This window comes from Carcharodon carcharias, chromosome 20, assembly GCF_017639515.1.
Source record: "Carcharodon carcharias isolate sCarCar2 chromosome 20, sCarCar2.pri, whole genome shotgun sequence".
NCBI classification, from domain to species: domain Eukaryota; kingdom Metazoa; phylum Chordata; class Chondrichthyes; order Lamniformes; family Lamnidae; genus Carcharodon; species Carcharodon carcharias.
Genome location: NC_054486.1, coordinates 53959310 through 53971477, shown reverse-complemented (window position 1 = coordinate 53971477; position 12168 = coordinate 53959310).

The window sequence follows — 12168 nt, the reverse complement described above, 5'->3', positions numbered from 1 at the left end:
AGCTTTCCCAGTCCAACCAGTGATCCGTGGTGCTAGGGTATCATCACTTTTAGGGTGGATTCTGACTTAGAGGCGTTCAGTCATAATCCCACAGATGGTACCTTTGCACCATTGGCTCCTCAGCCAAACATATACACCAAATGTCTGAACCTGCAGTTCCTCTCTTGCTGAGCAGGATTACTTTTGCAACAACACAGATCATCAGTAGGGTAAAACTAACCTGTCTCACAATGGTCTAAACTCAGCTCATGTTCCCTATTAGTGGGTGAACAATCCAACACTTGGTGAATTCTGCTTCACAATGATAGGAAGAGCCAAAGAACATGGCTGATCTAGTTGTGATCTCAACTCCACTTTCCTGTCTGCCCCCTAACCCTTGACTCCGTTATCTATCAAAAATCTGTCTAACTCTGCCTTGAGTAAATTTAATGACCCAGGCTCCACTGCTTTCTGGGGAAGAGAATTCCACAGACTAATGACCCGCTGAGAGAAAAAAAAATCCTCCTTATCTTCGTTTTAAAATGGAGACCTCTTCTTAAACTGTGTCCTCTAGTTCTAGTCCCTTCCACAAGAGGAAACATCCTCCTGGTATTCAAGCAACCAAGTCCCCTCAGGATCTTACATATTTCAATAAAATCAGCTTGGATCAGTGAGGGATTTAAATTGTATAGGTTTTTACTAGGTATCAGCGATAGTTGTTATGCTAATGGTGCCTGTGTAATAATCTTACGTTCAATTACACACATAAGCCTGAAGTGCAAGGAATCATTTATTTGAAGTTAGATTGCTTACACACTCCGAGCAATTCTGTCTGGTAACCATGCCAGCAATTAGGTTCAGCAATTCCAATTATTCTAGGTTTGCCATCCTTTGTGCCTAATTAGAAGAGTTAGCGCTAATACTATGAGCAGATGGGTCACTGGGTCAGTTATATTGTAGCATTATCCGTGTGGCAAGACAGAGTAGATGCAGGATAGGTTCATTCTCACCTTTCCTATTCTTATCTGGGTATTTTTATCAGTATGTCCATTGTTGTTGAAGAGGCATCCAAGTTAAATGTAATTGACAATGTTTTCAAGGGCTTTGCCACTTACAATAAATCTGTTATTACTAGTGATAAAAACAAAAAACTGCGGATGCTGGAAATCCAAAACAAAAACAGAATTACCTGGAAAAACTCAGCAGGTCTGGCAGCATCGGCGGAGAAGAAAAGAGTTGATGTTCTACAGAGTTCTGTCGAAGGGTCATGAGGACTCAAAACGTCAACTCTTTTCTTCTCCGCCGATGCTGCCAGACCTGCTGAGTTTTTCCAGGTAATTCTGTTTTTGTTCTGTTATTACTAGTGTTGTTTATGCTCATAACTTTAAGTTTTGTTTTTATTTATATTGAAGCCTGTTGTTGCTGCTGATTAATTTATCTTCTTCTCCATAGCTTTGGTTGTATGAAGGGGGATGATGTTTTCGGTGCAGGGTAAGTCATTCACCTGGCTCAATAAAGCCCATTGTATATCAGAACTTTATCCCTTTGTTATCCTTTATGTTAAGTAGTCAATCACTAAATGAGACAACAAGAATCCTGTCACACACTAGTTTCCACTGCAAAAATTCTGTTAAATTCCCCTGGTATTCCATAGTGTCTTATTAATTCTTACTATGCATTTTGATCCACACTAGCTAATGTACATTCAACATCCATGAAGATAAGGGGATAAGTTTCATTCAATAGATTGTTCCACTGCTACGTATCCTGCTTACCAAGCAGTTGCTAGATAAGATGATTGACATCAGTTGTTGGGTGTATCAGGATGCTCATTCTGGATTCGATACTTATTGATGTATATATTTGGGTAATTTGACAAAAGCATAGAGTGTAGCATTAAATTGGCAAATAACAGTTTTTTTGATGACCATTCACTATCATGGTAGCATGGTAAAGAAAATAAATAATTTACCTAGACAAGGTAGGTGATAACCAGAGAATTAGTTAAGTGTATCAATGTTGAAGCATGATGTATGATAGATGGATGGTGAGAGTGAAGGTATGATTTAGAAAGGCTATTCTAGTATTAAATTCTTTGCTGGTATTTTCACACTGCTTCAACAACTTCACAGTCAGTGACAATTATGTCACTGACAATTGTCCTCCTGAACATATAAGCTAAAATTTGTTTTCTTCCTTTATCACTCCAGCGATATCTTTTCAACATTAATTCCATTTGTTCAACAGTTTTGATGGTTTATGAACACTGTGGGACGATATTTCTAAGATGTCCACAATTATTAGATGGTCTCCAATATTTATGCAGGAAACTGTGGAGAGCTGGTATTATTGGATGTGGTGATACCCATTGCAATAAAAGGATCATTTTAATAATTAAGTGGCCCACAAAGACTTCTGGCAAGCATAATGATGGATTAATGTCGAAGAATGACTCCACACTATAATTTTTTTCCCAGGTTTCCCCTTGGATTCTTTATACAAGTGGAGAAATTTACCTAAGTTATATAAAGAGGCCCGGGTCTAAATCAATTTTATCACAATTCTTTTTTTTGGAAAGTTATTTTGTGACAGTTGCAAAAGCTTCAGAACAGATGTTGACATCTGCCAGTGTAGCACGAGGAGGGGAGTTTCCCCCGATGCATAAAATTATTTCTGGAGAATTCTCAGACAAGGTAGATAATGGTAATTTATTTCAAGGCATTTCAATGATGCTTATTTCAAAGGATTGAGAGATTAAAAAGCTAATTCCTGTTAACAAAGATCACTGGAAGGAAAAGGGGGAATGTATTACTTGGTGTAATTTTCATCCGCTGTAAGTTGGATAACCAGGAGAAAAATGCGTGGATGCTATGGTCCAGCAATTCATTGGTGTCAGTCCCATTATAGAGACTTAAAGTGGGTGCTTAAGTATTCAATGTGGCACTTGGAGCAATCCTACCTTATCAGAATGATCATGCCTGTGGGGTGCTGAAATTATGCCACCTGCCATTTTGGATTGGACTCCTCCATCGGCATCCAGAACATATGGCAGAAGTATGTTAATGGTAAGTAAAAATATCAAAATAAAGATCCTTGCTATGATTGTTATAGGATGCTTTTGTCAAAATGGGCTGCCCTAGTGCCTGTCTTGCCACCTGTTGAACTTGCCCACAATTAATGGTGCTAACATATAGTAAGGACAAGATTTCCATGGTTAAACATAGGCAGAACCAAAGGAAATGACCACTGAGCAGGATGGCCTCTGTTCCCATCTCCATTCCCACCTTTGGCCATTTTCATAAGGTGAGGGAGGGAATGGGCCACAGAATCCACCCTCCCCCTTGAAGGAGGTAATTGACAACATTGTGCTCTCATTGACAGCCTGCCCCAGATAAGTTTTTTTTTAAATTTCTGTGGAGATGGCTGAACTTTGATACCTGTCAAGATTTTACCCTAGCTGCATGAAGACATGAACCATGAATTAGAGATGGGAAGAGTTTAAAAGATAAGTAAAATAGTTTTGCCTCCTTCACAATTTAGCATTTAATGTTGTTGGATGAGTTGCATCTATGGTCAGTAAGGTGAATTATGACAATGCTGTGAATGGAATATGTAACTACTCCTTAAATAATATGTTTGCTGGTTTGTTATTTCTGCCTACTGGAAGCTGTCGAGTAAAATATCAACATTGTAAATGTGGAAGTGTGTTCATATGAGTTTTAAAAAGTTCATCTAATGGATAAAAAGATTACTTTTCACACTATTGAAAGGGTTATCTAGTATGATAAAAATGTGTAAATGATTAATCTTTTTCCATTCCCTTTATGTATTCAGTTTAGGTATTTGCTGTGATAGCAGTTTTGAAGTCTGTTTGTTTACTCAGGGAGTTTTATAGTTTTATCAAATTGCCTAATCATTTTGCAAGTGCTTGACATTGTGTATACAGCTGCTTTGAAGAGTTTGTGTATGCAGGGAGTATTATGGGCTCTTAGCAGCAATCCAAATGCCTAATTGTTTTACAAGTCCTTGACCTTGTTTATACAGCTGCTTTGAAGAGTCTGTTTACTTTGGGAGTTTTATGGGCTATTCAAGAACTTCCCTATAATCTTTCTTGAATAGCTGTGAGTTCTGTTCAAAAAGTGGATAATGAGTGAGGGGGATAAGGATGAGGGGTTTGGGTAGGGTAGTGAAGGTGAGAGGGGTGAAGGGGTGAGGATCATGAGGTGGAAAAGTGAGGGGATAGGGTGAGGGGTTCTTTAAATAAGGTTCAACTGCATATAGATGAGCACTGATGGTCTTGGAATCGCTGGGCTAAGATTTTTTGGGAGTGGAAATGGGCCTTTTAACCTGCCTGCCCAAGATCCAGCCTGCCTCCACTCTTCTCTCCTGATCACTTCAGGCATGAATCTCCAAATGATTCTGCCTGCCTGCAGCCTTGATGCAAAGGTGAGATCACAATGCTGGGATTAGAGCCATCTCCTGATTCCTGCCTCTGATATGAAAATTTGGCCCAAATAATTATTCAACAGCACTATTTAAAGGAAATTCCCACTGCACAATTATTGGTTTGTCATAGTTGCGATTTTAGGCTGCTGGCTAGATTTTGGGGTCTTCAATGACTGAATTCTGACTTCTGGGAAGATGTTTTTGCTGGTGTTGCACTGCTTTTGACTGCTTTGAAAGCATATAAAGGTGAACTTAAGGTTATGTATAAAAACAGAAAAAAGGTATTGGAGAAACTTAAGGAACTAAAAACCAAAAATCCCTGTGGCCCGATGGCCTACATCTTAGGGATCTAAAAGAGTTAGCTGCAAAGATAAGGAATGTGCTGGTTATGTTTTTCCAAAATTCCCTAGATGCTAGAAAGGTCCCAGTGGATTAGAAATTAGTAAAGGTAACATAGCTATTCAAGCAATAAGGGAGAAAATAAATGGGGAACTTAAGGCCAGTTATCCTGTCATGTTGGAATCTACTATTAGTAAGGAAGTTTTAACAAAGTTAACATGGTTTTAAGAAAGGGAAATAGTGTTTGAAATTTATTAACTTTTGAGGATGTGACTGTAGGGTAATTAAAGAGGAACCAGTAGATGTGGTTTCATTGGATTTCCAAAAGGCATTCCATAAGGTGGAACACAAAAGGCTAATATGCAAGATAAGAGCTTACGGGGTTGGGTGTAACATATTAGCATGGATAGAGGATTGGTTAATAGACAGAAAGCAAAGAATATGAATAAGTGGGACATTTTCAGGTCGGAATTAGTGGAGTGTCACAAGCAACAATGCTGAAGGCTCATTTATTTATAATCTATATTAAAGACTTAGACAAAAAGACCAAGAGTAATATTTCTAAGTTTGCTGACAACTTAAAACTTAGTTAACTTATCTTTACATTAAAACCAAGTGGGCAACACAATGCCAGATGCAGTATAATGTGAGGAATTGAGGAGTATCCACTTTAGTAGTAAAAATAAAAAAGCTGGATATTTTTAAAAAGATGTGAAACTGGTAAATGTTAATGTTAAGATACACTTGTGTATACTTGTACAAGGAACATAAAAAGTTAGCATGCAGGTTCAGCAAGCAATTAGGAGGGCAATATGGCATGTTGGTTTTTATTGCAAGGGGATTGGAGTAGAAGGATAAGGAAGTCTTACTACAATTATATAGGGCGAGACCAGACCTGGAGTACTATGCCCAGTTTTGGTATTCATATTTAAGGAAGAATATACTTGCATTGGAGGTAGTACAGCGAAGGTTCACTAGATTGCTCCTTGGGATGAGAGCATTGTCCTATGATGAGAGGCTGAGTAAAATGGGCCTATATTCCCTGCAGTTCAGAAGAATGAGAGGTGACCACATTGAAGTATACAAGATTCTGAAGGGGTTCGACAGAGTAGAAACTCGGAGGTTCTTTCCCCTCGCTGGTAAATCTAGAACACGAGGGCACAATTTCAAGATAAGGGGCCGATCATTTTGGACTGAGATGAGGAGAAATGTCTTCACTCAAAGAGTTGTGAATCTTTGGAATTGTCTACCTCAGAGTGTTGTGGATGCTCCATCGTTGAGTATATCTAAGGATCAGATAAATAGATTTTTGGCCTCTCAGGGAATCAAGGGACATGGGGAACAGATGGGAAAGTGGAATTGAGACAGAAGGTCAGCCATGATTGTGCTGTACGGCGGAACAGGCTTGACAGGCGTATTGTCTAATCCTACTCCTATTTTTTATGTTCACATATCTGATGATTCATTACGCAAAAACTTCTAAAGAACGTGTGGTGCCAGGCTCTGAGCTATTGGCTGCTAGAGTCAGATTGAGTAACAATGCATCTCTTGGAAGACTGGCCTCCTCTCCCTGAAGTGGCAGAGAGGTGTCTAAATTTTCAACCTGAAATGAAAGAGAGGGACAAAGTTTAGCTTTGAATGTGGAGGGACAGCAGAGGAAGAAATGGCTGCTGTAAAAACCTGCAAGTTGTCATGCAAAATGTATGGTGTAAGATTGAAATGAGAGAAGACAAGATAATTGCAAAGAAACCTGTGCTATGTTTCCTCCAGTGGGTCATTCATCAGGCCATGATTGTCCGCAAGTTTTCTTCCACAGAGGAGAGAATTTGCAGGTGACAGTGTGGAGTTGGGTACAAGTTTCTGCAAAAAATGAGTGTGCTAATGACAGCCTTGTGAGTTCTTTAAAGCCTGCATGGGGTGAAATAGTTCCTACACAGTGTGTATGATGTGAGGTGTGGGGAAGCGAGATTTGCAGTTATGGTGAGTGTGTGTGTGTATGAAGTCTGGTACAGTGACTGTAGGAGAATGAAGAAAATATTGTGATAGTAAGGATAGAGTATTAGAGGTGTGAAGAGAGAATAGGAGAACAGTGTTTTTACTTTATCAACTCTGTTAAGGCCAATAAAGTTCTTTTGGGATTGCACCTATACCCTAGGAGCTAGGCTCCTGGCGTTGACCTGCTCAGCAACCTCTTACCATTGGTGACAAAGGTGTTATCTGGATAACAGGATGTGCCTCCTCCTTTCTACAAAAGCTTTTCTATGTCACAGGTTACAAAGGTAAAGGCTGAATCATGTTTTCTCTTCAGGTGGTCCAAAAGGGAAGGCAGACTCTACATTTCACAGCTAAAAATTAAACAGTGAATTGATTCAAGAGTTCCAAATACAGATGCTATTATTTCAGTCTCAAGATCTTAAGCAAGTATGGATGCAGTCTGTCCTCTTCATAGGATGACGAAGTTAAGCTCCACATAGCCTGGGTAGAAATTTTCCAGAATTTGGGTGCATGTGTAAGCAACAATATAATTACCCTAAGGATGTGCACAGTTTAATCACTGTCCATCACAAATATCTGTACTCATGAATATCTTGGTAAACATTTTTCTCAGCCTATCAGTAGGCTATTAGTAGGTAGGAGATCAATTTTGCATTTTTGAAGTTTTTATCTTACAAATTCTGATGCTAAAATAAGCATTAACATTACAGTAATGAAATGACTTAAATGTAAGAAGGAGATTTACTTATCCTGTATTAAAAGAGAACTTCCAAACACATCCGGGGCCAGGATTTTTCTCTCGTCAGGCGGGGGCGAGCGGGATCATTAGGGAAGCCAACTGCCACCCACGATCGTGCCACGACTGTGATGTGACATTTTTGGGCCAAGTAAGGCCCACCCAATGTGAAACGCACCTGGCAGCGCTCAGTGCTGCCTGTGCGGGGGGAGAGGAGGGCGAGCACGCAACTTCATGCATGTGTGCAGGTGCGCGCAGGAAAAGCTCCCTGAAGCACAGAACTGCCTCAGGGAGGTGAAGATATAAAATGTGAAAGAATAAAATAATAGTTGTTGGAAACCTCATCCTGCCCGTGGATGAGGTTTCCTAAAAAGTGCAAGGGCAACTTGGCCTTTTCGCCTGCCCGCCAACCGTAAGGTTGGATGTGCAGTGAAAAATTACATTTGATTGGGACTTTAATGGCCTTAATAGGCCTGTTAATTGTTGGCGGGGGCGCTGCCGACTCTCGCATGTGTCCACCAACCAAAATATTGTGCAAGTGCGTGATGAGGTCGGGACATCCGCCTGAGGTAATCGCGCATCATTTTAAACTCGTTCAGGTCAGGCATGCGCCTGCCCGATGAGGTAAAAATTTTGGCCCAGATTTTCTTCCTATTCACTTCAGTTTAAAGTATAGTTGGGGGAGAATTTTACGCCTCATGGGTGGAGTCACACCCAACCCGATCAGGCATAAAATAATGTGAGAAGAGTTGGGCAAGCACCTGATGTCATCGCGCACGTGCGCAATCTTCAGGTCGGCGGGTGCATGTGGGTCGGAGCTGCACCCGCCATCAATTAAGAGGCCACTTCAGGTCATTAAAAGCCAATTGAACGCAATTTTATGTCGTCCGTGCGATTTTGCGCTCGTCGCACGGGCAAAACAGGCAGCAGCCCGCATTTTGCAAAACCTCATCCAAGGCTGGAATAAAAAGGTTCAGCGGCATTGCCAGTTTGAGCAGTGAGGAGTTTAGGAGATATTTTGCTGCTGGTTTCTTATTTAAATTTGACAGTTTCATCTCTGTTCTGAGCTTTATTTATAGCATTTCTATGCTTCATTTCAGGACTCATTGATGTCTCCAAGGTCCCCAGAGGATTCTGACCATATGGACGCTTCCAGGTATCAGACAGCCTCGCGTTACCCTGGTAATGGGGATGGTGCTCTCCGCTGGAAGCACCTCCTCTGAGGAGGAAAAGAGGGGCAGAAGGGAAAGGAGGCTGTCCCAATGCAGCTTCCAGGAGAGCAACCTGTGGGAGGAGAGGCGCAGGCACAAGGAGCGCAGGACCAGCAGGAAGTCCAAGGCCGAAAAGACCACAGAAGACGCCATTATCCTGCCACCAAGGTTTACAGGTGGTGATACAGTTACCTCAATATGTCCAAGATGCAATGCCGAAGAAGGCTCTGCCTCTCCAGGGAGACCGTGACCTCCATCTGTCAGATGCTCAGGCCTGAGATCACCTCCAACTGTGTGGGTGGACACCCCATGCCTGTGGTTCTGAAGGTCACAATGGCCCTCAACTTGTATGCCTCTGTCTCTTTCCAGGGGTCAGTGGGGGATCTGTGTGGAGTCTCCCAATCAGCTGTCCACAGTGGCATCAAGCTAGTGACAGAAGCTCTGTTCAGGCGGATAATGACATTTATTCATTTTCATACAGATGAGGCCAGCCAGGCTGAATGAGCCAGAGGGTTCACAGCGATTGATGGGCACCCCTGCATCCAGGGTGCAATCAACTGCACATATGTAGCCACCAAGGCGCCAGCAGGTCAGCTTCGTCAACAGGAAGGGATTCCACTCCATGAGCATGCAGAAGGTGTGTGACCACAGGATGCAGATTCTGCAAGTATGTGCATGGTACACTGGCAGCTCCCATGATGCTTATACCTAAGGTGCCGAGGCTATTCAGTGCTCCAGGTCGACTGGATGGATGGCTGCTGGGTGACAAGGGCTATCCCTTGAAAAGGTGGCTTATGACGCCTCTCTGTCACCCAAGAACAGAGGCAGAGCAGCATTATAGTAGGAGTCATGCCTCCACTAGGGTGATGAAAGAGAGAACCGTACGTCTTCTGAAGATGGGCTTCCGATGCCTGGATCATTTGGGGGAGCACTACAATACCCCCCAGAGCAGATGTCACTGATAGTGGTCATGCATTGTGCTCCCCACAACCTGGCACTGGCAAGGGGGGAACCATTGGAGGAAGAGGATCTTGCTACAGCTCCATAGGCCACAGAGGGTGAATCCAGTAGTGAGTCAGAAGAGGAGCACAGTGAGGAGCATGCTGTAGGCATGGAGGTAGACCTCTGTATCCTTCAGGGAGGCAGAGACACCAGGGATGCTTTGATCTAATGTTCTTTCAGCTAGTCATTTAACCCAGCAGGTCGGCTTTCCCCCCTGCTGCCCCCCCACACCCAAGTCTGAGTGCAGTGACTGCATTGAATCATTGAGGGATTGTGTCCTTTGCTGGGTGGGCCAGCAGATATTGCCCGTGCTGAGGTCAGCCTGAGACGGTGGTGAAGAGATGGGTTCTGCACCCGCAGCATGTGTTACGCTGAGACCCACACGACTGGTTTGGGGGCAAACTGGAGGAGCTGCGCTTCGGCGCTGTGCTTGAACTGCAGGACATGTCCAAGTCAGGGTGATGACATGCTGGGAGGAGAGCTTCAAGGTGGTGGGAGGAGACCTTCAAGGTGACATGGCAACGAACCATCTGCTGCCCTCTGCGCTGCATGTGCTAGTGCCTCCTTGCTATGGAAGCATATACCATGTGATGCCAAATGTGATGTTGGCAGCATGTGTCCAAGGGGGTCGAGGGGGGTGAGGAACAGGCCTAGCATCTTTGTGTGAGTGTTCAGCAGCAGTGGGCTGAAGATGTGCTGGAGTCCTGATATGTCCCACTCTGGTTGGGGTGGGCTGTGCGTGAAGAGAGTCCTTGTACAATTTTCACAAATCAATGGTCTTCTCTCATTTTCAGGAGAAGAATGCTCATATCGCGGCAGAGCGTGTGAGGACTGGCGGCGGCCAGGCGCAGATCACTATACTTAGCCACTTCGAGCAGGAGGCCCTGGATCTGGAGAGGAGGCATGCGCCCTGGTCCACTGGTGTCATTGAGGCTGGGGTGCTACAGCCAGGTATTTATGCCCAACAGTAAGGTCAACAATGTTCTCCCAACAGCCATAGCAGTGCTGAACATTAAATGATTTAATTTTGCAACATGGCTTGACCATTGCTTATGGAAGGATGAGCGCATAATGATCCGGGAGACAGGGATGCACTTTGTCATTGTCTCCATTTTAACTGATCCACTGTCCTTGATCTTCCTTTCAGCATCACTGGAGCAGGGCCGTGAGGAGGAGCAGCAGATGCCCCCTCTCACACCTGAGGGGCCTGAAGTCTCACCAACATCACACCATTTCTGCGAGGCAGGCACCAGCGCAGATGCTAGCACCTCGGTGGGAGTTAGAACATCGGCTATTGTCCCGGGACACAGTGGTGATGGCACTTCAAAGTTGCTGGATGAGCTTGCAGAGACAGAGAGTACCCAAGGAGAAAGCAGCCAGAGGACTGCAGGGGACCAGGCGCAAGCTCAGTCAGTGCCTGATGATGTGCCTCTGGAGTCGTCTACGGCCGGGTGTGTGGGAGCATCTGGGAGAAATATATGAGGCTGTGCTTGGCTTGCTGTCTGTGGCGGAGGAGTCTATGCAGACGCTCGCCGAAGCAATGAGCCACATGAGCCACAGGAGAGCCGTCAAGGCTTCCTGGGGATGCTCTCTGACCAGCAAGCCCTCACATTGGCATTGAGCTCAGTTGGTCAGTGCCAGTGTGGAAGATGGTGTGGGCATCAACTTTCCCAGCTCGGTGCCCATCCATCCATGGTGAGCAGAGAGATGCGAAGTGACCTTATGTTGATGTAGCTGCTGCCTACTGTCTCTGTGAGCACCTCTCAGGGCACTCCGGATGTGGGTGGCAGCTCCTCCACCCCTATCCCAGTGACCATAGCATCAGGTGAGGCTGTGATGACTGGGGAGATGGCAGCTGTGGAACTGGCCGCTCCCTCCCACGGGCCAGAGGATGACCATCAAGGTCATTGAGGCCAACAGGACAGCAGAGTCAGCAGGCTGACTCTGATACCAATCCCAGCAATGGGGCAGCACCAAGACATAGCACCTGGAAACGAAAGCATAAGGCACCTTAGGCACACCATGGGTTTTTCACTGGTGCTTTTGTGTTGGTCCAAGATGAGGTCTTTATGATTTGTTCTGATTTGTAACACTATTGTCTTTTTTTTAGAATAAGTTGGTTTGCTTGACATATTAAATTCAGATATGTCACCGTGGCTGAGAGTGAGTCTTTTCTTCTGCTTGTGGATGCTTTCCAAAACTGTAATGAGTGATTTGTGGGACATTCAGCTTTATTAACAAAGCCCTTTTGACTGTTCCTAATCTAGCAGATTTTGCACTTAAACATCGAGTATGGAGCCTACGGCCCAGGCTTGTCCTGGAGGTCCATCTGTGGTGTGCTAACTGAAGGTTCGTTGGATTAAAGCCACCCAGGTGTCCCTGCCTCCCTGGAGTATGCCCGGGTCAGCGGCTACCTCCTCAGCTCGCTGTGCATGCTCATCTTTGGACTCACTGCTGGAA